Source organism: Alosa sapidissima, chromosome 15 (assembly GCF_018492685.1).
Source record: "Alosa sapidissima isolate fAloSap1 chromosome 15, fAloSap1.pri, whole genome shotgun sequence".
NCBI classification, from domain to species: Eukaryota; Metazoa; Chordata; class Actinopteri; order Clupeiformes; family Clupeidae; genus Alosa; species Alosa sapidissima.
In genome coordinates this window covers 22,001,089-22,024,995 of record NC_055971.1, presented here as the reverse complement: position 1 = coordinate 22,024,995, position 23,907 = coordinate 22,001,089, and the positions used below count along the sequence as shown (strand labels likewise).

The 23,907-nt window shown below is 40.0% G+C and overlaps 1 long non-coding RNA gene across 1 annotated transcript; it reads left to right on the top strand.

Moving 5' to 3' along the window:
* Positions 1-280: 280 nt before the first annotated feature.
* LOC121684398 lies at positions 281-1,867 on the top strand. Its single transcript, XR_006023122.1, has 3 exons — positions 281-344; positions 963-1,076; positions 1,808-1,867. It is a non-coding gene; the product is annotated as an uncharacterized LOC121684398 (long non-coding RNA).
* Positions 1,868-23,907: the final 22,040 nt, after the last annotated feature.

The following is a 23,907-nucleotide window of genomic DNA, read 5'->3' as shown; positions in this document are numbered from 1 at the left end:
CATGTTGTTGTAGTTATGGACCATTCCACTTCCACCCCTCACTAAACTACACTTATGTGGAATATAAAGATGGGGCAAGTGAAGATGATGTGGTAACTGCAACCCCAAGTCTCCAAAACCAGACAACAGCTGCTGCCCAAACTGGAGAGGCTGGTAAGGACTTTGGGTCACTTGTGGCTTCATAAATGTAGCATGTTGTTGTAGTTATGGACCATTCCACTTCCACCCCTCACTAAACTACACTTATGTGGAATATAAAGATTGGGCAAGTGAAGATGATGTGGTAACTGCAACCCCAAGTGCCCAAAACCAGACAACGTCATCTGCCACTGATGGAGTAACTGGTAAGGGAATTTATTTATTTGTTACTTGGAAGACTCTGTAGTTTACACATTTGCTTTGAGTTTTGTTAAACATTGTCAAGTACATTAAATTGGGTTTCAATCAAGGAAAAAGGCTATTGTGTATGAACTTGACTTAAATGCTGAGGGAAGTCTACTGTCCACTGATTGCTTGGGCCACAATGGTTCCAATCTTTCTCTAAACCAGCTGATTTTAATTGGCACATTTCTTATGCAAGTGTGAGTAAATTGAAGACACCTGTCTTGTGAATGATCTCCTGTAGAAAGCAGATCGCAGTGCTTGCATCTTTCTAACCTGTAAGTGTTTTCAAACAAATCTCCAAATTTGGTTTACAGGGTGAAATTTTTGCATTCATGGAAAATGCATCTAGGCATGGCAAACACAAACTGAGCTTTCTGTGACTTAACTCTTACTACATATATAGTTCTAAGTATTTACTAAACCTGGCAGCACTCTTCAGCAGAAAATCTGTTTAATTAATGTCTTGTTTACAACTGCTGTTCGTGGGATTTCAGCTGGCTTTTATGATCACCACAGTTTGGTTCTAAAATCGGATCCATGCTTTTTTTTTTTCTCTCTCTCTCTCGTGGAATCCCAAGATGGTGCGAGTGAGGATGCTGTTGTGTTAATTGAATCTGCAAAATGGGACCACCTCTGAATCTGCAATCTGCAAAATGGGACTACCTCTGCCCAAGATGGAACCACCATCACTGGTAATTGTTTGGCTTTTTGTCATATTTCCTGTTGTGTAAGAAGATTTTTGGGTTGTCAAGAATTTCAATCTTGATGAAATGTTGACTCAGATCAGACCTGGTGCTCTGCATTAGAATCTGCTTTATTAAGATTTGAGTACTTTCTACTGCATTTCAGTCATGACTATTTTGTGTCTGCAAGAAATGTGCAGAACTTTTGGTGTGTCAGAAGGCAAATACTAGTTACTTGTAGATTGTAGAGCTGTGAAGGTGCAGTTCACATTAGCTACTACTCCACACAAGGGATTTTCAGAGCAATGGTACAGAAACTGAGCACTGTGGGCTGGCTTGGTTGTGGTTAAATTTTAGCCCAGCAGGTCTCTTAAAATCAGTGCCAGTAGTCAAACTTCTGGTGATTATCCAGCCCCATATTGTGGTTGGAACAATAGCATATTGATTGCTCACCAATTATTTCTAGTGTTGTATTTATCTCCTGTTTTTATCATCTTGCATTATACTATGTAAAAAATGTACTGTAGGCAGTTCATGTTGGCCCAACAACATGCTGTACAAGGACCCTCTTTAGAGCAAGGGTGCAGAAATGGAACATTGTGGGCTGGCCTGGCTCATATTTCAGACTGTAGCTTCCTCATAAACCAGTAGTCACAACAAAATGTCTGCCAGTTAACTAACCCCAGGTTGAAGCAATGGCTTATTGTACTGAAAGTGAAGTCTGCTTTTTATCCCTGTAGATTCCCATGATGACTCCTGAAGTGACTGCTCAGAATGCTAATGGTGAATGGAACTTCTCCTTTATCCTGGGTCACTTTCTGCACTTGGGCTTTCTCCATCTTGAATTCAATAAAGGCCAAATTTTATCAGACATTGTCTTTCCTTTTTTTGAAGTGTCTTCATGATTTGGGTCTAGTTTGGTGGTTAAGCTGACTAGCAACCTCTTTACTGACTCTCCTGTAGTATATACTTAAGACTTCATTCTGTAATGTGAACATCATTTTTGGTTCAAAGTTTGTTTTAGAGTCTGTCTTTAGAATGGAATTTGTGGATATTGACCTTGCTTTAGTTAATTTTCCTAACACACTGGCAAACTAATTTGCTTGTCTAATTACAAATCTAAGGTGTCTACTGTGAACGAGAAAGGAACAATAGGAGGATGGAGGCATGAGCAGGACATCCCGTATCTGTCTCCTTCACTCACAAATTACTTTAAGAGCCGTCAACTACAGGCTCGATGGTGTGTTATGCCCCCAACGTCGTCTTCCAGGCAGCGCTGCCACCGCTGACTTAAAGGCACCTAAACCTAACCCCAACCTTAACCCATGCCTAACCCTAGTGCCTTCCAGGCAGCGCTGCCTTGGCGACAACGTTGGGGGCATAAAACTCCAAGAAACTGACTGCTGATGCAGTAAATCACCTCTTGGCCTAGAATCAACAGACAGGCAAATTGCAAAGAATATAAACTTGTGCCAAAGCCTAAAAAATGTGATTAACATGGACTCATCCCACTTACTGACCCCTGATAATGAGGTAGGCTAATGTTTTCTAGTTCTTGAGACATGAATGAATACTTATTATATACAATGTGTGTACAAAATGGGTATGAACTTTTTAAAAGTTTGCATGGTAGTTCATGATTCCAGCATACAAAGGGCTTTTCTTGGCCTATCTACTAGTTTATTGTTGCAAATAAATCCTTATGAACTTGTTTGGAATCGAAAGTTGACATGTGGAAGGGAACTTTTGGTAACACTTTACGGTAAGGGTACATGAATTATCATGAATTCATGCATGAATTCCATATTACTTCATTCCTTAATATCTCATGAATCACCAGGAATTTACATGAGTTCATTCATGACCTCATACATAAACAGCACATCAACTAAAGCATTAAGTATGGTGAGCATCATTATGATTTATTAAGAATGATCATGATTTCTTTTTCTGCCAAAATTGTAGTCATCACTATACTCAAATTCTGATTTGAACACAACTTGTGCAGTTCTCTAAACACATGCCATTGTTCACACTTTAGTTGAGGGGCCACAAACCTGATGAACTCATAAGTAATTAACCTGATATGTAATCATGATCTTGCTTAAAAAATCATAAATCATAATGATGTACCCATCGTAGAGCCACCACCATGAGTGGGAAGTAAGTCCACCTGAACAACATTCAGATGCATTACACTTGGTGCCCTTATAAGCTATGATGTGACGGCTAAACGAAATCATGAGTGTTATCCTAGTAAGAGCTAAAGAGACTAGGCAGCAAATTAATCTGACTTATTTACTGTATGTGAATGAAATGGTAAACAGGCAACATTTTTTTTTTTTAGGTCTAAACCTGCCTTGGCACATTTTCAGTTGAATGTATTTGACAAATTCTCAGTGAAATGTTGGTGTATGTTAGGCTACTGTTTGTAGAAATTAAATGATCGTTTTCAGAAAATAAAAACCTTTTACCTGAAATCTTTGTTTTGGATCAACTTACTTACATATGGGGTAGGCCTATACCCTTATCTATATCCCCTTATAAGTTATCAAAAAGTTGTTGGTTACAGAAGTTGTAGAACATTTTGAATTTTTGTTTGGTGTGAAGGTTACAAAACAAAATCTCTTTGACCCATTAGAATGATGAAGAGTGTAAAGAATGGCTCATCTTACCCCGTTCTCCCCTACTGTAGCCTACTTGGCAACTGGATGCGTCATGGAAGCAGTAAGTCAAGTCGCATCCAAAATAGTAGTGGTGGCAGAACTCCCAAGTGCCACCTGGTTGTTGTTTGGGACAACTGCAGTTTGTGCCATTTCTGCCAAGAATATGGTGCGCGATTCGTGCGTGATTCGTGCATGATTCATGCAGAAAACCGTCCAAACTTAACTAATACCAGAGAATGTCTAATAGGAAGAGTATTGGCACTGTCTGGTTACTTCCGGTTTCTGGACTGGTTGCAGTTCCTCCTCAGATTCCACATTCCTTTTTTGAAGTCACGTAAGTCTTCTAAAAAGCCTTTCAAATAGGCCTATGTCAATGACTTCATTCATTAGCACAATGCTTGCGTGATATGGGCAACAACGACCCAACCTGTAAGAAATGAAAAGGACATAAGTACTCGTTCATTCAACTTCAGATCTAAAATCTAGATTGAACTTGCATAAACTACAATAAAATCTATGATTCTTCCACGACAAGCAGGTGAAAGAGAAATTTAGCCGTCTAGCTCCATAGACCCCCATTCAACATGCGCTCGCCCGCGATCACCCCCAGTGGAATTCTAATGGAACTGCAACCAATTTCGATACAATGGGGCTTAATAGGAAGTGCCAAGGCTCTCCATAGACGGGCTCTGCTAATACCCACTGTAGCTTGATTCAGTTAGACCATGTTAAAAAAACTTTCTGGCTGAAAACAAAGCCAAATTGATCCAAGATAGTCCAAGATGTCTCCTGCGACACTAGCCTTCCTCATTATTGTTAAGCCCCATGAATCGCTAAACGATATACACCTGGAAGTCATGTGATTCTAATTATCATTGAATTGAGCATGAGCGTCATGCCTTTATAAGCCTCAATAAGGCCTGCTTGAACTCAACCTTCTCATTGTTTTTGGTGATTCAACATGGCAGTAATGGCAAAGGTTGTTGTGTTGGTTCTGATTGCTACTTTCAGTAATGGTTAGTGTTTTAAGTGTCTTTTTGCAGTTTAATTCTTTTTTTTAGAAATCCTGATTTAAGTAATAATTTCTTTTTTCTTTTGAGCAGTCTTCTGTCTTCCAAAGAGGCATGTCAAGGAAGGAGGTGCTCATGAGGTTGATGTTTCGACAAAACTAAATGTTGATGTTGTAACTGCAACCCCAAGTCTCCAAAACCAGACAACAGCTGCTGCCCAAACTGGAGAGGCTGGTAAGGACTTCTACACTTATGTGGAATATAAAGATGGGGCAAGTGAAGATGATGTGGTAACTGCAACCCCAAGTCTCCAAAACCAGACAACAGCTGCTGCCCAAACTGGAGAGGCTGGTAAGGACTTTGGGTCACTTGTGGCTTCATAAATGTAGCATGTTGTTGTAGTTATGGACCATTCCACTTCCACCCCTCACTAAACTACACTTATGTGGAATATAAAGATGGGGCAAGTGAAGATGATGTGGTAACTGCAACCCCAAGTCTCCAAAACCAGACAACAGCTGCTGCCCAAACTGGAGAGGCTGGTAAGGACTTTGGGTCACTTGTGGCTTCATAAATGTAGCATGTTGTTGTAGTTATGGACCATTCCACTTCCACCCCTCACTAAACTACACTTATGTGGAATATAAAGATGGGGCAAGTGAAGATGATGTGGTAACTGCAACCCCAAGTCTCCAAAACCAGACAACAGCTGCTGCCCAAACTGGAGAGGCTGGTAAGGACTTTGGGTCACTTGTGGCTTCATAAATGTAGCATGTTGTTGTAGTTATGGACCATTCCACTTCCACCCCTCACTAAACTACACTTATGTGGAATATAAAGATGGGGCAAGTGAAGATGATGTGGTAACTGCAACCCCAAGTGCCCAAAACCAGACAACGTCATCTGCCACTGATGGAGTAACTGGTAAGGGAATTTATTTATTTGTTACTTGGAAGACTCTGTAGTTTACACATTTGCTTTGAGTTTTGTTAAACATTGTCAAGTACATTAAATTGGGTTTCAATCAAGGAAAAAGGCTATTGTGTATCAACTTGACTTAAATGCTGAGGGAAGTCTACTGTCCACTGATTGCTTGGGCCACAATGGTTCCAATCTTTCTCTAAACCAGCTGATTTTAATTGGCACATTTCTTATGCAAGTGTGAGTAAATTGAAGACACCTGTCTTGTGAATGATCTCCTGTAGAAAGCAGATCGCAGTGCTTGCATCTTTCTAACCTGTAAGTGTTTTCAAACAAATCTCCAAATTTGGTTTACAGGGTCAAATTTTTGCATTCATGGAAAATGCATCTAGGCATGGCAAACACAAACTGAGCTTTCTGTGACTTAACTCTTACTACATATATAGTTCTAAGTATTTACTAAACCTGGCAGCACTCTTCAGCAGAAAATCTGTTTAATTAATGTCTTGTTTACAACTGCTGTTCGTGGGATTTCAGCTGGCTTTTATGATCACCACAGTTTGGTTCTAAAATCGGATCCATGCTTTTTTTTTTTTTCTCTCTCTCTCTCGTGGAATCCCAAGATGGTGCGAGTGAGGATGCTGTTGTGTTAACCACTGTACTGAATCTGCAAAATGGGACTACCTCTGCCCAAGATGGAACCACCATCACTGGTAATTGTTTGGCTTTTTGTCATATTTCCTGTTGTGTAAGAAGATTTTTGGGTTGTCAAGAATTTCAATCTTGATGAAATGTTGACTCAGATCAGACCTGGTGCTCTGCATTAGAATCTGCTTTATTAAGATTTGAGTACTTTCTACTGCATTTCAGTCATGACTATTTTGTGTCTGCAAGAAATGTGCAGAACTTTTGGTGTGTCAGAAGGCAAATACTAGTTACTTGTAGATTGTAGAGCTGTGAAGGTGCAGTTCACGTTAGCTACTACTCCACACAAGGGATTTTCAGAGCAATGGTACAGAAACTGAGCACTGTGGGCTGGCTTGGTTGTGGTTAAATTTTAGCCCAGCAGGTCTCTTAAAATCAGTGCCAGTAGTCAAACTTCTGGTGATTATCCAGCCCCATATTGTGGTTGGAACAATAGCATATTGATTGCTCACCAATTATTTCTAGTGTTGTATTTATCTCCTGTTTTTATCATCTTGCATTATACTATGTAAAAAATGTACTGTAGGCAGTTCATGTTGGCCCAACAACATGCTGTACAAGGACCCTCTTTAGAGCAAGGGTGCAGAAATGGAACATTGTGGGCTGGCCTGGCTCATATTTCAGACTGTAGCTTCCTCATAAACCAGTAGTCACAACAAAATGTCTGCCAGTTAACTAACCCCAGGTTGAAGCAATGGCTTATTGTACTGAAAGTGAAGTCTGCTTTTTATCCCTGTAGATTCCCATGATGACTCCTGAAGTGACTGCTCAGAATGCTAATGGTGAATGGAACTTCTCCTTTATCCTGGGTCACTTTCTGCACTTGGGCTTTCTCCATCTTGAATTCAATAAAGGCCAAATTTTATCAGACATTGTCTTTCCTTTTTTTGAAGTGTCTTCATGATTTGGGTCTAGTTTGGTGGTTAAGCTGACTAGCAACCTCTTTACTGACTCTCCTGTAGTATATACTTAAGACTTCATTCTGTAATGTGAACATCATTTTTGGTTCAAAGTTTGTTTTAGAGTCTGTCTTTAGAATGGAATTTGTGGATATTGACCTTGCTTTAGTTAATTTTCCTAACACACTGGCAAACTAATTTGCTTGTCTAATTACAAATCTAAGGTGTCTACTGTGAACGAGAAAGGAACAATAGGAGGATGGAGGCATGAGCAGGACATCCCGTATCTGTCTCCTTCACTCACAAATTACTTTAAGAGCCGTCAACTACAGGCTCGATGGTGTGTTATGCCCCCAACGTCGTCTTCCAGGCAGCGCTGCCACCGCTGACTTAAAGGCACCTAAACCTAACCCCAACCTTAACCCATGCCTAACCCTAGTGCCTTCCAGGCAGCGCTGCCTTGGCGACAACGTTGGGGGCATAAAACTCCAAGAAACTGACTGCTGATGCAGTAAATCACCTCTTGGCCTAGAATCAACAGACAGGCAAATTGCAAAGAATATAAACTTGTGCCAAAGCCTAAAAAATGTGATTAACATGGACTCATCCCACTTACTGACCCCTGATAATGAGGTAGGCTAATGTTTTCTAGTTCTTGAGACATGAATGAATACTTATTATATACAATGTGTGTACAAAATGGGTATGAACTTTTTAAAAGTTTGCATGGTAGTTCATGATTCCAGCATACAAAGGGCTTTTCTTGGCCTATCTACTAGTTTATTGTTGCAAATAAATCCTTATGAACTTGTTTGGAATCGAAAGTTGACATGTGGAAGGGAACTTTTGGTAACACTTTACGGTAAGGGTACATGAATTATCATGAATTCATGCATGAATTCCATATTACTTCATTCCTTAATATCTCATGAATCACCAGGAATTTACATGAGTTCATTCATGACCTCATACATAAACAGCACATCAACTAAAGCATTAAGTATGGTGAGCATCATTATGATTTATTAAGAATGATCATGATTTCTTTTTCTGCCAAAATTGTAGTCATCACTATACTCAAATTCTGATTTGAACACAACTTGTGCAGTTCTCTAAACACATGCCATTGTTCACACTTTAGTTGAGGGGCCACAAACCTGATGAACTCATAAGTAATTAACCTGATATGTAATCATGATCTTGCTTAAAAAATCATAAATCATAATGATGTACCCATCGTAGAGCCACCACCATGAGTGGGAAGTAAGTCCACCTGAACAACATTCAGATGCATTACACTTGGTGCCCTTATAAGCTATGATGTGACGGCTAAACGAAATCATGAGTGTTATCCTAGTAAGAGCTAAAGAGACTAGGCAGCAAATTAATCTGACTTATTTACTGTATGTGAATGAAATGGTAAACAGGCAACATTTTTTTTTTTTAGGTCTAAACCTGCCTTGGCACATTTTCAGTTGAATGTATTTGACAAATTCTCAGTGAAATGTTGGTGTATGTTAGGCTACTGTTTGTAGAAATTAAATGATCGTTTTCAGAAAATAAAAACCTTTTACCTGAAATCTTTGTTTTGGATCAACTTACTTACATATGGGGTAGGCCTATACCCTTATCTATATCCCCTTATAAGTTATCAAAAAGTTGTTGGTTACAGAAGTTGTAGAACATTTTGAATTTTTGTTTGGTGTGAAGGTTACAAAACAAAATCTCTTTGACCCATTAGAATGATGAAGAGTGTAAAGAATGGCTCATCTTACCCCGTTCTCCCCTACTGTAGCCTACTTGGCAACTGGATGCGTCATGGAAGCAGTAAGTCAAGTCGCATCCAAAATAGTAGTGGTGGCAGAACTCCCAAGTGCCACCTGGTTGTTGTTTGGGACAACTGCAGTTTGTGCCATTTCTGCCAAGAATATGGTGCGCGATTCGTGCGTGATTCGTGCATGATTCATGCAGAAAACCGTCCAAACTTAACTAATACCAGAGAATGTCTAATAGGAAGAGTATTGGCACTGTCTGGTTACTTCCGGTTTCTGGACTGGTTGCAGTTCCTCCTCAGATTCCACATTCCTTTTTTGAAGTCACGTAAGTCTTCTAAAAAGCCTTTCAAATAGGCCTATGTCAATGACTTCATTCATTAGCACAATGCTTGCGTGATATGGGCAACAACGACCCAACCTGTAAGAAATGAAAAGGACATAAGTACTCGTTCATTCAACTTCAGATCTAAAATCTAGATTGAACTTGCATAAACTACAATAAAATCTATGATTCTTCCACGACAAGCAGGTGAAAGAGAAATTTAGCCGTCTAGCTCCATAGACCCCCATTCAACATGCGCTCGCCCGCGATCACCCCCAGTGGAATTCTAATGGAACTGCAACCAATTTCGATACAATGGGGCTTAATAGGAAGTGCCAAGGCTCTCCATAGACGGGCTCTGCTAATACCCACTGTAGCTTGATTCAGTTAGACCATGTTAAAAAAACTTTCTGGCTGAAAACAAAGCCAAATTGATCCAAGATAGTCCAAGATGTCTCCTGCGACACTAGCCTTCCTCATTATTGTTAAGCCCCATGAATCGCTAAACGATATACACCTGGAAGTCATGTGATTCTAATTATCATTGAATTGAGCATGAGCGTCATGCCTTTATAAGCCTCAATAAGGCCTGCTTGAACTCAACCTTCTCATTGTTTTTGGTGATTCAACATGGCAGTAATGGCAAAGGTTGTTGTGTTGGTTCTGATTGCTACTTTCAGTAATGGTTAGTGTTTTAAGTGTCTTTTTGCAGTTTAATTATTTTTTTTAGAAATCCTGATTTAAGTAATAATTTCTTTTTTCTTTTGAGCAGTCTTCTGTCTTCCAAAGAGGCATGTCAAGGAAGGAGGTGCTCATGAGGTTGATGTTTCGACAAAACTAAATGTTGATGTTGTAACTGCAACCCCAAGTCTCCAAAACCAGACAACAGCTGCTGCCCAAACTGGAGAGGCTGGTAAGGACTTCTACACTTATGTGGAATATAAAGATGGGGCAAGTGAAGATGATGTGGTAACTGCAACCCCAAGTCTCCAAAACCAGACAACAGCTGCTGCCCAAACTGGAGAGGCTGGTAAGGACTTTGGGTCACTTGTGGCTTCATAAATGTAGCATGTTGTTGTAGTTATGGACCATTCCACTTCCACCCCTCACTAAACTACACTTATGTGGAATATAAAGATGGGGCAAGTGAAGATGATGTGGTAACTGCAACCCCAAGTCTCCAAAACCAGACAACAGCTGCTGCCCAAACTGGAGAGGCTGGTAAGGACTTTGGGTCACTTGTGGCTTCATAAATGTAGCATGTTGTTGTAGTTATGGACCATTCCACTTCCACCCCTCACTAAACTACACTTATGTGGAATATAAAGATGGGGCAAGTGAAGATGATGTGGTAACTGCAACCCCAAGTCTCCAAAACCAGACAACAGCTGCTGCCCAAACTGGAGAGGCTGGTAAGGACTTTGGGTCACTTGTGGCTTCATAAATGTAGCATGTTGTTGTAGTTATGGACCATTCCACTTCCACCCCTCACTAAACTACACTTATGTGGAATATAAAGATGGGGCAAGTGAAGATGATGTGGTAACTGCAACCCCAAGTCTCCAAAACCAGACAACAGCTGCTGCCCAAACTGGAGAGGCTGGTAAGGACTTTGGGTCACTTGTGGCTTCATAAATGTAGCATGTTGTTGTAGTTATGGACCATTCCACTTCCACCCCTCACTAAACTACACTTATGTGGAATATAAAGATGGGGCAAGTGAAGATGATGTGGTAACTGCAACCCCAAGTGCCCAAAACCAGACAACGTCATCTGCCACTGATGGAGTAACTGGTAAGGGAATTTATTTATTTGTTACTTGGAAGACTCTGTAGTTTACACATTTGCTTTGAGTTTTGTTAAACATTGTCAAGTACATTAAATTGGGTTTCAATCAAGGAAAAAGGCTATTGTGTATCAACTTGACTTAAATGCTGAGGGAAGTCTACTGTCCACTGATTGCTTGGGCCACAATGGTTCCAATCTTTCTCTAAACCAGCTGATTTTAATTGGCACATTTCTTATGCAAGTGTGAGTAAATTGAAGACACCTGTCTTGTGAATGATCTCCTGTAGAAAGCAGATCGCAGTGCTTGCATCTTTCTAACCTGTAAGTGTTTTCAAACAAATCTCCAAATTTGGTTTACAGGGTCAAATTTTTGCATTCATGGAAAATGCATCTAGGCATGGCAAACACAAACTGAGCTTTCTGTGACTTAACTCTTACTACATATATAGTTCTAAGTATTTACTAAACCTGGCAGCACTCTTCAGCAGAAAATCTGTTTAATTAATGTCTTGTTTACAACTGCTGTTCGTGGGATTTCAGCTGGCTTTTATGATCACCACAGTTTGGTTCTAAAATCGGATCCATGCTTTTTTTTTTTTTCTCTCTCTCTCTCGTGGAATCCCAAGATGGTGCGAGTGAGGATGCTGTTGTGTTAACCACTGTACTGAATCTGCAAAATGGGACTACCTCTGCCCAAGATGGAACCACCATCACTGGTAATTGTTTGGCTTTTTGTCATATTTCCTGTTGTGTAAGAAGATTTTTGGGTTGTCAAGAATTTCAATCTTGATGAAATGTTGACTCAGATCAGACCTGGTGCTCTGCATTAGAATCTGCTTTATTAAGATTTGAGTACTTTCTACTGCATTTCAGTCATGACTATTTTGTGTCTGCAAGAAATGTGCAGAACTTTTGGTGTGTCAGAAGGCAAATACTAGTTACTTGTAGATTGTAGAGCTGTGAAGGTGCAGTTCACGTTAGCTACTACTCCACACAAGGGATTTTCAGAGCAATGGTACAGAAACTGAGCACTGTGGGCTGGCTTGGTTGTGGTTAAATTTTAGCCCAGCAGGTCTCTTAAAATCAGTGCCAGTAGTCAAACTTCTGGTGATTATCCAGCCCCATATTGTGGTTGGAACAATAGCATATTGATTGCTCACCAATGATTTCTAGTGTTGTATTTATCTCCTGTTTTTATCATCTTGCATTATACTATGTAAAAAATGTACTGTAGGCAGTTCATGTTGGCCCAACAACATGCTGTACAAGGACCCTCTTTAGAGCAAGGGTGCAGAAATGGAACATTGTGGGCTGGCCTGGCTCATATTTCAGACTGTAGCTTCCTCATAAACCAGTAGTCACAACAAAATGTCTGCCAGTTAACTAACCCCAGGTTGAAGCAATGGCTTATTGTACTGAAAGTGAAGTCTGCTTTTTATCCCTGTAGATTCCCATGATGACTCCTGAAGTGACTGCTCAGAATGCTAATGGTGAATGGAACTTCTCCTTTATCCTGGGTCACTTTCTGCACTTGGGCTTTCTCCATCTTGAATTCAATAAAGGCCAAATTTTATCAGACATTGTCTTTCCTTTTTTTGAAGTGTCTTCATGATTTGGGTCTAGTTTGGTGGTTAAGCTGACTAGCAACCTCTTTACTGACTCTCCTGTAGTATATACTTAAGACTTCATTCTGTAATGTGAACATCATTTTTGGTTCAAAGTTTGTTTTAGAGTCTGTCTTTAGAATGGAATTTGTGGATATTGACCTTGCTTTAGTTAATTTTCCTAACACACTGGCAAACTAATTTGCTTGTCTAATTACAAATCTAAGGTGTCTACTGTGAACGAGAAAGGAACAATAGGAGGATGGAGGCATGAGCAGGACATCCCGTATCTGTCTCCTTCACTCACAAATTACTTTAAGAGCCGTCAACTACAGGCTCGATGGTGTGTTATGCCCCCAACGTCGTCTTCCAGGCAGCGCTGCCACCGCTGACTTAAAGGCACCTAAACCTAACCCCAACCTTAACCCATGCCTAACCCTAGTGCCTTCCAGGCAGCGCTGCCTTGGCGACAACGTTGGGGGCATAAAACTCCAAGAAACTGACTGCTGATGCAGTAAATCACCTCTTGGCCTAGAATCAACAGACAGGCAAATTGCAAAGAATATAAACTTGTGCCAAAGCCTAAAAAATGTGATTAACATGGACTCATCCCACTTACTGACCCCTGATAATGAGGTAGGCTAATGTTTTCTAGTTCTTGAGACATGAATGAATACTTATTATATACAATGTGTGTACAAAATGGGTATGAACTTTTTAAAAGTTTGCATGGTAGTTCATGATTCCAGCATACAAAGGGCTTTTCTTGGCCTATCTACTAGTTTATTGTTGCAAATAAATCCTTATGAACTTGTTTGGAATCGAAAGTTGACATGTGGAAGGGAACTTTTGGTAACACTTTACGGTAAGGGTACATGAATTATCATGAATTCATGCATGAATTCCATGATTTCCATATTACTTCATTCCTTAATATCTCATGAATCACCAGGAATTTACATGAGTTCATTCATGACCTCATACATAAACAGCACATCAACTAAAGCATTAAGTATGGTGAGCATCATTATGACTTATGATTTATTAACCCATTTAAGCCCAATGTTTTCCCAGACATGCAAATCGTGTGTTATTAGCAACCCTTTGAAGTAATCAATTTTTTTTTTTTTTTTTTTTTAAAAGTAGATAAAAAAAGAGTTTTATTACCACAATTGTGACTGGTGGGATAATATGCGTATGCTCAATTAAAGGTTGCTCAAATTGCTTTTTTGTTAAAATAAAGGTATTCTGACAGGACTTTTCAAACTGATATGAACACTGAGACCAATGGCAGTAATAAATATGAAAAATATGTAAACATTGTTTATTTACCAGGAGCTTCGGCTCGATAAAATAGAACCCTGAATGTGTATGTCTGCTTGCTCCGTGCGTGTGTGTCTGCATGTATTTGTGAGAGTTAGTGTATATGGTCTGTGTGTGTGTATCTGCATGGGGTGTGAGAGTTAGTGTGCATATTGCGTGTGTGTGTGCGTGTGTGTATATATATATATATATATATATATATATATTAATTGAAGACACCTGTCTTGTGAATGATCTCCTGTAGAAAGCAGATCGCGGTGCTTGCATCTTTCTAACCTGTAGGAAGTGTTTTCAAACAAGCAGATCACGGTGCTTGCATCTTTCTAACCTGTAGGAAGTGTTTTCAAACAAATCTCCAAATTTGGTTTATTTTATTATTATTATTATTATTAGGGTCTAAAATAAAAAATGAGACCAGTGACTGTTCTCCACTTTTGTGGCTTTGTTTGTGTAGCGTCACCAGATGGACCAAGTGAAGATGCTGAGGTTGCCACCACGACGCAGAATGCCCGATACCAGACCACTTCGGCCCACACTGTAGGAACTGGTAAGGATTGTCTTGTTTACAACTGCTGTTAGTTGGATTAAAACTGCAGTTGGCAAGCCTGACAGATTGAGGGGCCAACATTTTGAATGTTTATAATTTTCATGCCCCTCCCCCACTACCACTGGGCACCCTTTCATCGAGTTTGTGCTCGTCAGTGCGCATCAGACTGCACCAGACTGTGATTGACAGTCAGATCTCACACAGCCCTGCTCTGATTGGACCAGAAGAACCAGGAGCTGTGGATTTTTGCAAAACAAATAACAGGCTCTAGGTGGAGGTAGAAGTGCGGGGTTTTTTCTAAAACCGGCTGATTTGAGTTCTGTCGGAGCATAGTGTCGGTTTCAGTGAATATGATCAAATAAATCTTGCCAACTGCAGCTTTAAGCTGGCTTTTATGATCATTATTGTCTGGAGTTGATCCTCTGCTTAGAATCTGCTTTAAGATTTTGAGTCACTTCTACCGCTTTTCCATCATGACTATTTGGTGGCTGCAAGAAATGTGCAGAACTTTTGATTAGTCTTGAAAGACATATCTTGCTTATGGATTGTAGAGCTGTGAAGGTGCAGCACAGCATGTCTCTTAAAAATCAGTGCCAGTAGTCAAACCTCTGGTGATTCATCCAGCCCCATACTGGAGCAACAGCATATTGTGCTTGTAATGCTTTATCAGTTTTGTATTTATCTCCTGTCATTTTGTGACCTTGGAAGTGTAGATGCCGTGTAAAAATGTTGGCGGTTCATGTTGGCCCAATATGCTGTACAATGAGTCACTTTAGCTTAAACATTTTAGAGCAAGGGTGCCGAAATGGAACATTATGGGCTGACCAGCAGGGTTGTGCACAATTCGAATTGCAATTCTACTTCCTGTTTGCTACCTCAATTGAAATGCAAGTGAAATTCAAGAATTGAACTGGAATTTAGGAGCCAAATTCAATTCTGGAATTTTGCACAAGCCTGCTGGCCAGGTTCATATTTCATTCTGTACCTTGCTCATAAACTCAACCAGTGGTCACAACAAAAAGTCTTGCTTGTAACCAGCCCTAGGTTGAAGCAATGGCTTATGGTATTGTAAGTAAAAGGCTGCTTTTTATCCCTGTAGACTCCCCTGATGACTCCTGAAGTGACTGCTCAGAATGCTAATGCTTAATGGAATTCCTCCTGACATCTCGTGGCATTTTCTGCATTTTCTTCATGTTGAATTCAATAAAGGCCAGATTTCCTTATCCAACATTGTCTTTTCCTTATCCAACAGTATCTTTTGACTCTCAGCCCACAGGTACTCAGCTTGGGGTCAAGGGTGAAATTGCCATTTTTCACACTGAAGAAGGGTGTCAGTCCGAAACGTTTGTGAGGCAATTAAAAAGTAAACGATACTGTTGAGTGCTTGCTTTATTTATTTTCAAGTTTTGATTTATTATCAAGAAAGTGTTAGCACCCAGTTGAAGTACTATAGGGTGTTGAGTGCGCTTATTTCTACATCTTTTGACTCATCTCATTCTTCTGACCATACTAACAGGAACTAAGTTAGACACAATGCTAATGTTTGCTAACACAATGTTTTTTCTAATGGAAGATAGACCTGAGGGGTATTTCACAAAGGCAGAATTAAGACATCCAAGATAAGTGATAAAGCAAGGTTTGACATATCGTTGTCTGGTCATCCTAGCTCAACTCGTTTCACTAATGCCAATCCAGGATGAGTAGGAGCGACTATGTCAAGCTAGGTGTAAGTAAATCAGGATGTGTGCGCGTTCTCGTTTCTGCTCTAAAGTGCCCACGGTTGGAATAAAAAAGATGCGGAAAATAGCATCATTCACACAAAGTGAACAACCGCTTTTGATATAGACTAACAATGAAGTTGTCCTTTGTGGAATGGGGAATCACGGCTATTTCTGTAAAACAGCAGGAGTAGGCGTGGTAGACCAACTGAATGCAAATTTACGTATGCACCCATGTGTGAGTGCTTCCTTGTCTCAGCACGCAACGTCATTAAGAAAGCGCTTGCCACATAGTATAATATACCTTAATACTAGATGTACCGCAGAGCGGTACAAAATATGACCGCCGCCCAGTCCAGCACATGTTTTCCACAAAAATAAGTCACGTTGAAAGGCATATATGATTCTAACTGTCTCACTGAATTGCATTATGCACACAATTTTCACTGGTATCTGCTAGACAACAAGTACCAAAACATGATTAGTTCATAGATTTCACGTGTAATATACATTTTATACAACCCCACCCCCATCTTGCCTGTTCATAATTCTGAGAAATTCTTGAATTGTGTGCATGTGTGCGTGTACACGTTTATGTTTATGTGTGTGTGTGTGTGTGCGTGCTTGTGTGTTTGCCTGCGTATGTGTGTTTGTGTATGTGCATGCATGCGTACATATGTCTACTGTGTGAGTATGTGTCATACGTATGATTACTGTGAATGTATGTGTGTGCGTGTGTATCTGTTTATGCACATGTGTGCACATGGAATGGGTTAACATGACCCCTGGAGGCAAACATACGGAAAAAATTGGTCATCCTAGGCCCTACGGTTCTCAAGATATTCACAGAAAACTGTGTCTGCCCTACCCTCCTTTTGGGGGGTCCAGTACAGTGTGGGGGGGGGGGCTACAGATCAAAATGAAAAACGATGGTTCCATGCTATCCATGTGGGGTTACATGCCCACCAAGTTTCGTGTACCCCGGTCTTTCAGTGTCCCGGGAATCCTTGTTTGTGTACGGTCACTAAATGTACACATAAATTATTTTATTGTAAGGCCCCCCATGAACGAAAGTTCACAAAACTTGGCATGCATTCGGAGGGTGTCATAATGATCCTACACTTTCAATTTCGTGCAGTTTTGACCATGTCAGCCAGAGATATTGTGATGAAAACACCTAATTTTTTGCTTTTTAATTTTTAACTAGGTGGCGCTATAAATGAAATAAGTGGTAATGGGATGGGTTGACATGCCCCCTTAAGACCAACATACAAAAACAAGGTGGACCTCCTAGGCCCTACGGTTCTTGAGATATTCACAGAAAACTGTCTCCGGCCACCTACAGGCCAGTTGGTGTATAGTAACATAAATTAATTTATTTTGTGGCCCCCCATGAACGGAATTCCACGAAACTTGGCGTGCATTCAGAGGGTGTCATAATGATCCTACACTTCCAATTTCGTGCAGTTTTGACTATGTTAGGTCACAGATACCTGCGATTACAACACCTCATTTTTACTTTTTTGTGTTTAACTAGGTGGCGCTATATATGAAATGAGTGGTTATGGAATGCCCGCTTCGCTGCGCGGCGGTCATAATAATCATATGGTAGTAGGCATACTATCTGTTTTGTTTTTTTAATCAAGCTGTCATTATTCACAATTTCTGTTGAGGGGCCACAGCCATGATGAACTCATGAGCAATAAACCTTAAATTCATGTAATCTTGTTTATGCTTAAGAAAGCAAATCATAATGATGCACCGACTGTACCTAATGCTTTAGTTGATGTGGTGTTCATACATGAGGTTATGAATGAGGCACTATGAACTCCTGATTCAAAAGATAATAAAGTATTGAAGTAATGCATAAATCATTCATGCGTTCATGAATTCATGATAATTCATCTACCCTTACCGTAAAGTGTTAGTCTATAGGCCTACTGGCTAGAATTTCCAAGAGGCAAATCTTGTATCTTGCAAATCTTGTTGTCAATCAATTTATTTTTATACTCCTGAATATTGTTGCATAGATGTAAGTCTCATATGCTGTGTGTGTGTCACCAGAAACAGCCAAGCAATTAGTTAAAACAACAGCGTAGACAAGGTCAGCTGACGGCTAATTGACAGATTCTGTTCCGAGGTAATTACTTCATCAGCATGATGTAATCCTGTACTATATATAAACATGCTATAAACACGTAAGTGGAAAAAGTGATAGCCAGAGTGTCTTTTAGGAAACATTTTTGACTTTTGCGTACCTTTGAGAAGTAGAAAGATTCGTCCTTAAAACCTTCCTCCTCATATCTCCCTAACCAGTCTACACTCTTGGTAACTACATGTCTGCAAACTGTTCGATTCCCTATTAATTGTTACATCAGAAGGTTAATTGGCTGGAATTAGAGTCTGGGGTATTGTTGTCTGACCCAGGTTGCAAAACAGTTCATGTATGGATTTTTCTCAATTTGTTGTGAATTTGGAGGTGGTGTTTATTTAATTGTCTATTTAAACGTTCCAGACATTTATTGAGAGCAACTTTAATGTAGACATGTGAAGACATCCTTGGGAAAATCGAATGAAACCAGACTGGATTGTGTGAGGACGGGCACCTCCAGAATATAAATGATCTCTATAAGAGAGTCAACCTCCCTCCTTTGAAAAACTTACCTCCAAGCAGCAGAAAATTCTGGACGGTGATAAATCGGCTAATAAGGAAACAGTTCATGCTCATCCTGACTATACACAGATCTGACCGTAATGGGGACGTTTTCAGTGAGAGCTCCACCAGGCAGCTCACTGATAAGTTTTGTCTTCAAGGTCAGGCCAGTGGCACGAGTGGTTGAGACGAATCTCACTGTGTCTGGACAAAATGAGACACGTCAGATCACAGGTCCAGGAGAAAGAGATGGAGAGGTGAGGAGAAGGCTCTCTTCTGTTGTGTCAAGAGATGTTAAAGTGAAACCTGTCTGCTACTGCAGACAATTTCTTTACTGTATTCCCTACCTTTTTGTTTGAAACCAAGAAAATAAGGATGAGTGGCAATCTTATTTCTACAACTGAATGTATTTCAAATGTCCCAGTATAGTTTTTTTTTTTTTTTAAACTCATAGACAGTTTTGGACTTGGGGTCGGGTGTAGGGACAGGGTGTGTCACTGGCCCTGCTGAAATGCTTAAATAGTAGTGATGTACTGTACCTCTACTGCAGACTGCTTGCTTGCATTCACCTGTGTGTCCACCACGCAAAAAATTCCTATTGGCTTCCCGTGGGCACTATTTCTGTGGTCTCGTCACAAAAAACTGTTATATTAAGTGGTGCCACCACATATTTCGCTCTTAGAGTTTGTGTTCATTTTACAGATTTCTGTGAGATCAGGTTTATTTAGTTCATTGTTTGAGGACAAGGACAAAAAAGCCAAATGCATAAGGTTAGATTTCTCTTAATTTATTTTGAACAAAAAGTAGTGAGGGTTACCATTTGTTACTCAACTGTACTAACTTCCTAATGGTTTACAGTTAAAGGTTTGTAGGTTTGTGGAATTCACAATTGAGAGAGTGAAATTTGGTGCCACATTTCATTCCTCATTCTTGGTACATTCTACACTTATTCTCTGACTACGTGCTATGGACCAAGCTGTAATGTGTGTACCATTGCCTAACCCTAGTGCCTTCCAAGCAACACTGCCTTGAAGTCGATGGTAGGGGCCCAAAAGACCATATATAATAGGATTACTGTAGGTATGTTCCTCATAATATCACTATATGAAGGGTTCAGATGCAAAAGCCTCTAAATGCCACCTATGTCAAAAATGAGATAAAGATGGTGAGGGGATGCTCTCTACACATAGTATACGCTAATCAAATTATTTAACTTCTAAACCCACTAAATACCACTCTCTTCCTGGTCTGAAATATCGATTTATAGGCAAAAACCTATAGGAGCCTGAATTTAAATGCTCATTTAAAAGAAAAGTGGTCAGACGGATTTAGAGGGTTTTGCATCTGAACTCTTCATATATTTACCAGTAGAATTCCTCTATGTGATGAGAATTTGTCATATTATGATATGTTGCAGTTGAGAACATGTCATCTTATGATGCCACAAGACAGGCAGCTCACAAGTATGAGAACAAGCATGGCAGAAAGCACAGTTCAAATTCTAGAAGAGAAAGAAAGGGCTAATCACTCACGATGGTCAGGATTAAATTAGCTTATTTGTGTTTGCCTGGTTCTCAAACCTGCAAGCTGATGTAACTTGTGGCTGAGACAATAGTGTGTTGGAACTGTACTATTTTCATATAGTCATTTACTGTATATCATTATAGCAAAAATACCATGAAATATTGTAATATCATTTTTTAAGTCTATATCGCCCATTTTTATTCAGGATGCATACACATACTGTTACCTATGCTGAATAGTAAATTCAACTGTAATGATCAATTCATCAGTGCATAGTTGAAGTCATCCAGGCTTGTATAATGGCTCTCTTTGTTTGCTTTTCTATGTGTGTGTGTGTGTGTGTGGAGAGAGAGAGAGGTGTGGGGGGTCAATAAGTCCCTCTTGGTGCTTTAGAATGGTGACTGCTGATGGTATCTTTGGATTTCCTGGGTTGACTGAGATTGCAGTCTAGTTTCTGAGGACAAAGTTTGAAATATTGGAAACTGCTGTCAATACTTGCTTGGATGAAAACTGAAAATAACTTACTGTGAGACACAGTCATTCACATTTATGTGAAGCACAGTTACCAGTTGCATCTGTACCTTGATTTCAGAAATGCTTGTTTCCATGTCAACTCTCTGGTGAACAGTAACAACAGCAGGGTGATGTTTGTGTAATTTATTGTTGAGGCAAGGACGTGAACAGATTATTAAAAATAGAAGAGTAGTGCAGTTTGTTTTATTCAGATAAAAAACAAAATGATTATTTAAAATGTAGATGATTTGTCCTTTATATTCATTTGTTAGTATATTTAGAACAATGATACTTGTCCTTCTACACTTTACTAAAACAGGCATTTTGTCACTTGCATTGGTCTGTGTCCATTGATTACACTGGGAGGCTTTACCGTGTTTTCGATAATAACATATCCCGCCATCCTCCAAAGTGAAAATCACAACTATCCGAAGTGTCAAACTGCATAGTTTATCTATATATATATGGTCAGTGGCTGCAGTGGCACAGCGTGACTATGACGGATGCCTGTCTGAGAGCAGCTCTTAAAGAAGATGAATGGCAGCATGGAGATGGAGAGATGAACCTGATGGATGACTGATCAAATGGGCTCATGAAACATAGATTGGGACAGCAGAGGAGGGGATCAAGAGTGCCTCCTTCTTGGAAGCTACTGGTAGGATAGACAATACAATACAGATAGAGATATATGCCAGACAGTAAAATAAATATGCTTTGGATATCTCTGCGATAGGCCATGTGTAGTTTGAGTTGTAAATTTGACAGTGTGCATGTTTCATTTCTGGTTGTAACTTTAATGAGGTGTCTTAATGATGCCCTTCCAGCCCTGTAATATTAAATGAGATATTAGCATATGCAAGTGTGCTACTACATGTAGTTTCATGATAGCTCTAATGTTGTTAACCTGGTCCTGACCATTGTTATCCTCTTCTAGACAGCATTATTTACAGTATTTGCCAATTTAATGGTACCCCTTTAAAATCAGCCATTCTCCACCTCACCTATAGCTCTAGAGCATGGCTGCTCTGCCAGAGGCTGCTATTGTTTTCTGTGTGCAGTCATTCTGTGTGTCTGTCGTGTCACCGGTGTGTGAAGGTAGGGAATGTCAATGTTGATTATCATAAGAAGAGGAGGGGTCGGTCACTCAATACATATTCCTCAGCATATTGGCTGGGCAACATTAATAATGAAACAACACAATGTGGGCACACTGACCGCTGGACCTGAACACTGTTGATTTTTTATCTTTTTTACAGACACAGATCGAGGAGTGTGTGTGTGTGTGTGTGCGTGCGCGCGCGCGCGCGTGTGCGTGCATGTGTGTGTGTTTGTGTTTTGCATGCTGTGTGTCTGTATAAAACATTCTCCTCCCCTCTGCATGCTGAGCTGTGCTCCAACTAAGGAGTTCTTCTCACGGTAGGGGAGTGGCATGACCAATTTACTCACCTCTCACAGAAAGGCTGCTTTATGGCAATGTTATTTCAGGGTCTCCAGCCCTCTCTCTTTATCTTTCTTTCCCTCTCTTTCTCCACAGCACCCGTAACAACAAAACACCCACCCACACATAATTTACTGTATGTATATGTATATTCTCTATTTTGTGCTGTGTAACATTTCATCTATATAACCTTGAAACCTTGTGTTTCTCTCAATCAGTGGCTTTTCAAGTCTGCATTTCTTGCTCTAACTCTTCTTCCTTCTCCATCTTTCCTTTGCTTACCCATAAACATAGTAGGATTCTGATGCATAGGAACAGGGTTGACACCAAAGGTAGCGGAGACTGATCATAGCTGTTATTTTCAAGTTGAACTGTATCACCAATGCAAACACTCTAGTGCTGCATGAAGTTGAGTCTACACAGTGAGCTGCCCCAACACACACACACACACACACACACACACACACACACACACACAATACTCTTCAGCGGCAATGATTTGGAGATCAGTTACAGCCTCTTCAGGATTAATGTAGCATACCTTGTTTTACCACAGAATCAGACAGGACAAGCATGCATTTGCACAATAAATAATTAAAGAGCAAATGCATAAATCAATATATGGGGAGAGTGTTTGTGCTGCAGAGCTGTACTGTGATGGCGTTGTTGTCTCTGGTGTGTGTGTGTGTGTGTGTGTGTCCGGTCCAGAGGAGACAGGTGCAAACAGGCTGTTTGAATATTCACACCTCTATGTCTCGTGTGGTTAGTGGCACTTATGGATTTCTGTTAATTTAGACATCTGGTTTAAATGTTAATACATACCAAAGAAGAGAAGGAAGCCAGACAAACTGATTTTTAATTGATTTGTATGGCAAGACATGGGACATCTTACTTAAATGCATCAATTACTATGCAGACCTTTTTAAATGTTTCATTGACCCTTATTGTGTTGTAGCCCACAACATGAGTTCTTCATCAGCTTTGTTTACCAGTAGAGACATGTCTGATGGGTAGAAAGAGTCTGATAGGTAGCAAGGCTATTACCCTCTACCTGGATAGTCCACCACCAGAAAATTAACAGAACATCTGTTAAGATTCAAGTTCAGAATGTAAAATTGTTGCTGAACAATTATATTGAACATCACCCGTAATCAAATCTAACCCCTAATCTTAACCTTAACCAAATTAACAGAGTGCCAACAGATTGCTTGTTGATAATCTGGGTATCTGTAGATAGTCTGTGTGCAGACTATAATGTCTGACCAGCTGTTCAATATAATGAGAATTTAGATGTGTTTTAAAACCAAAGTGTTTATTACCAAATTCTCCAGCTTCTATGCAGCTACTGTTGTGAGTTGTTGAGCATGTCGGTGAAATTGAACAGACCACACAATGTGTGATCTGTTTGTGCTGAATTCTAATCCTGTACCATTC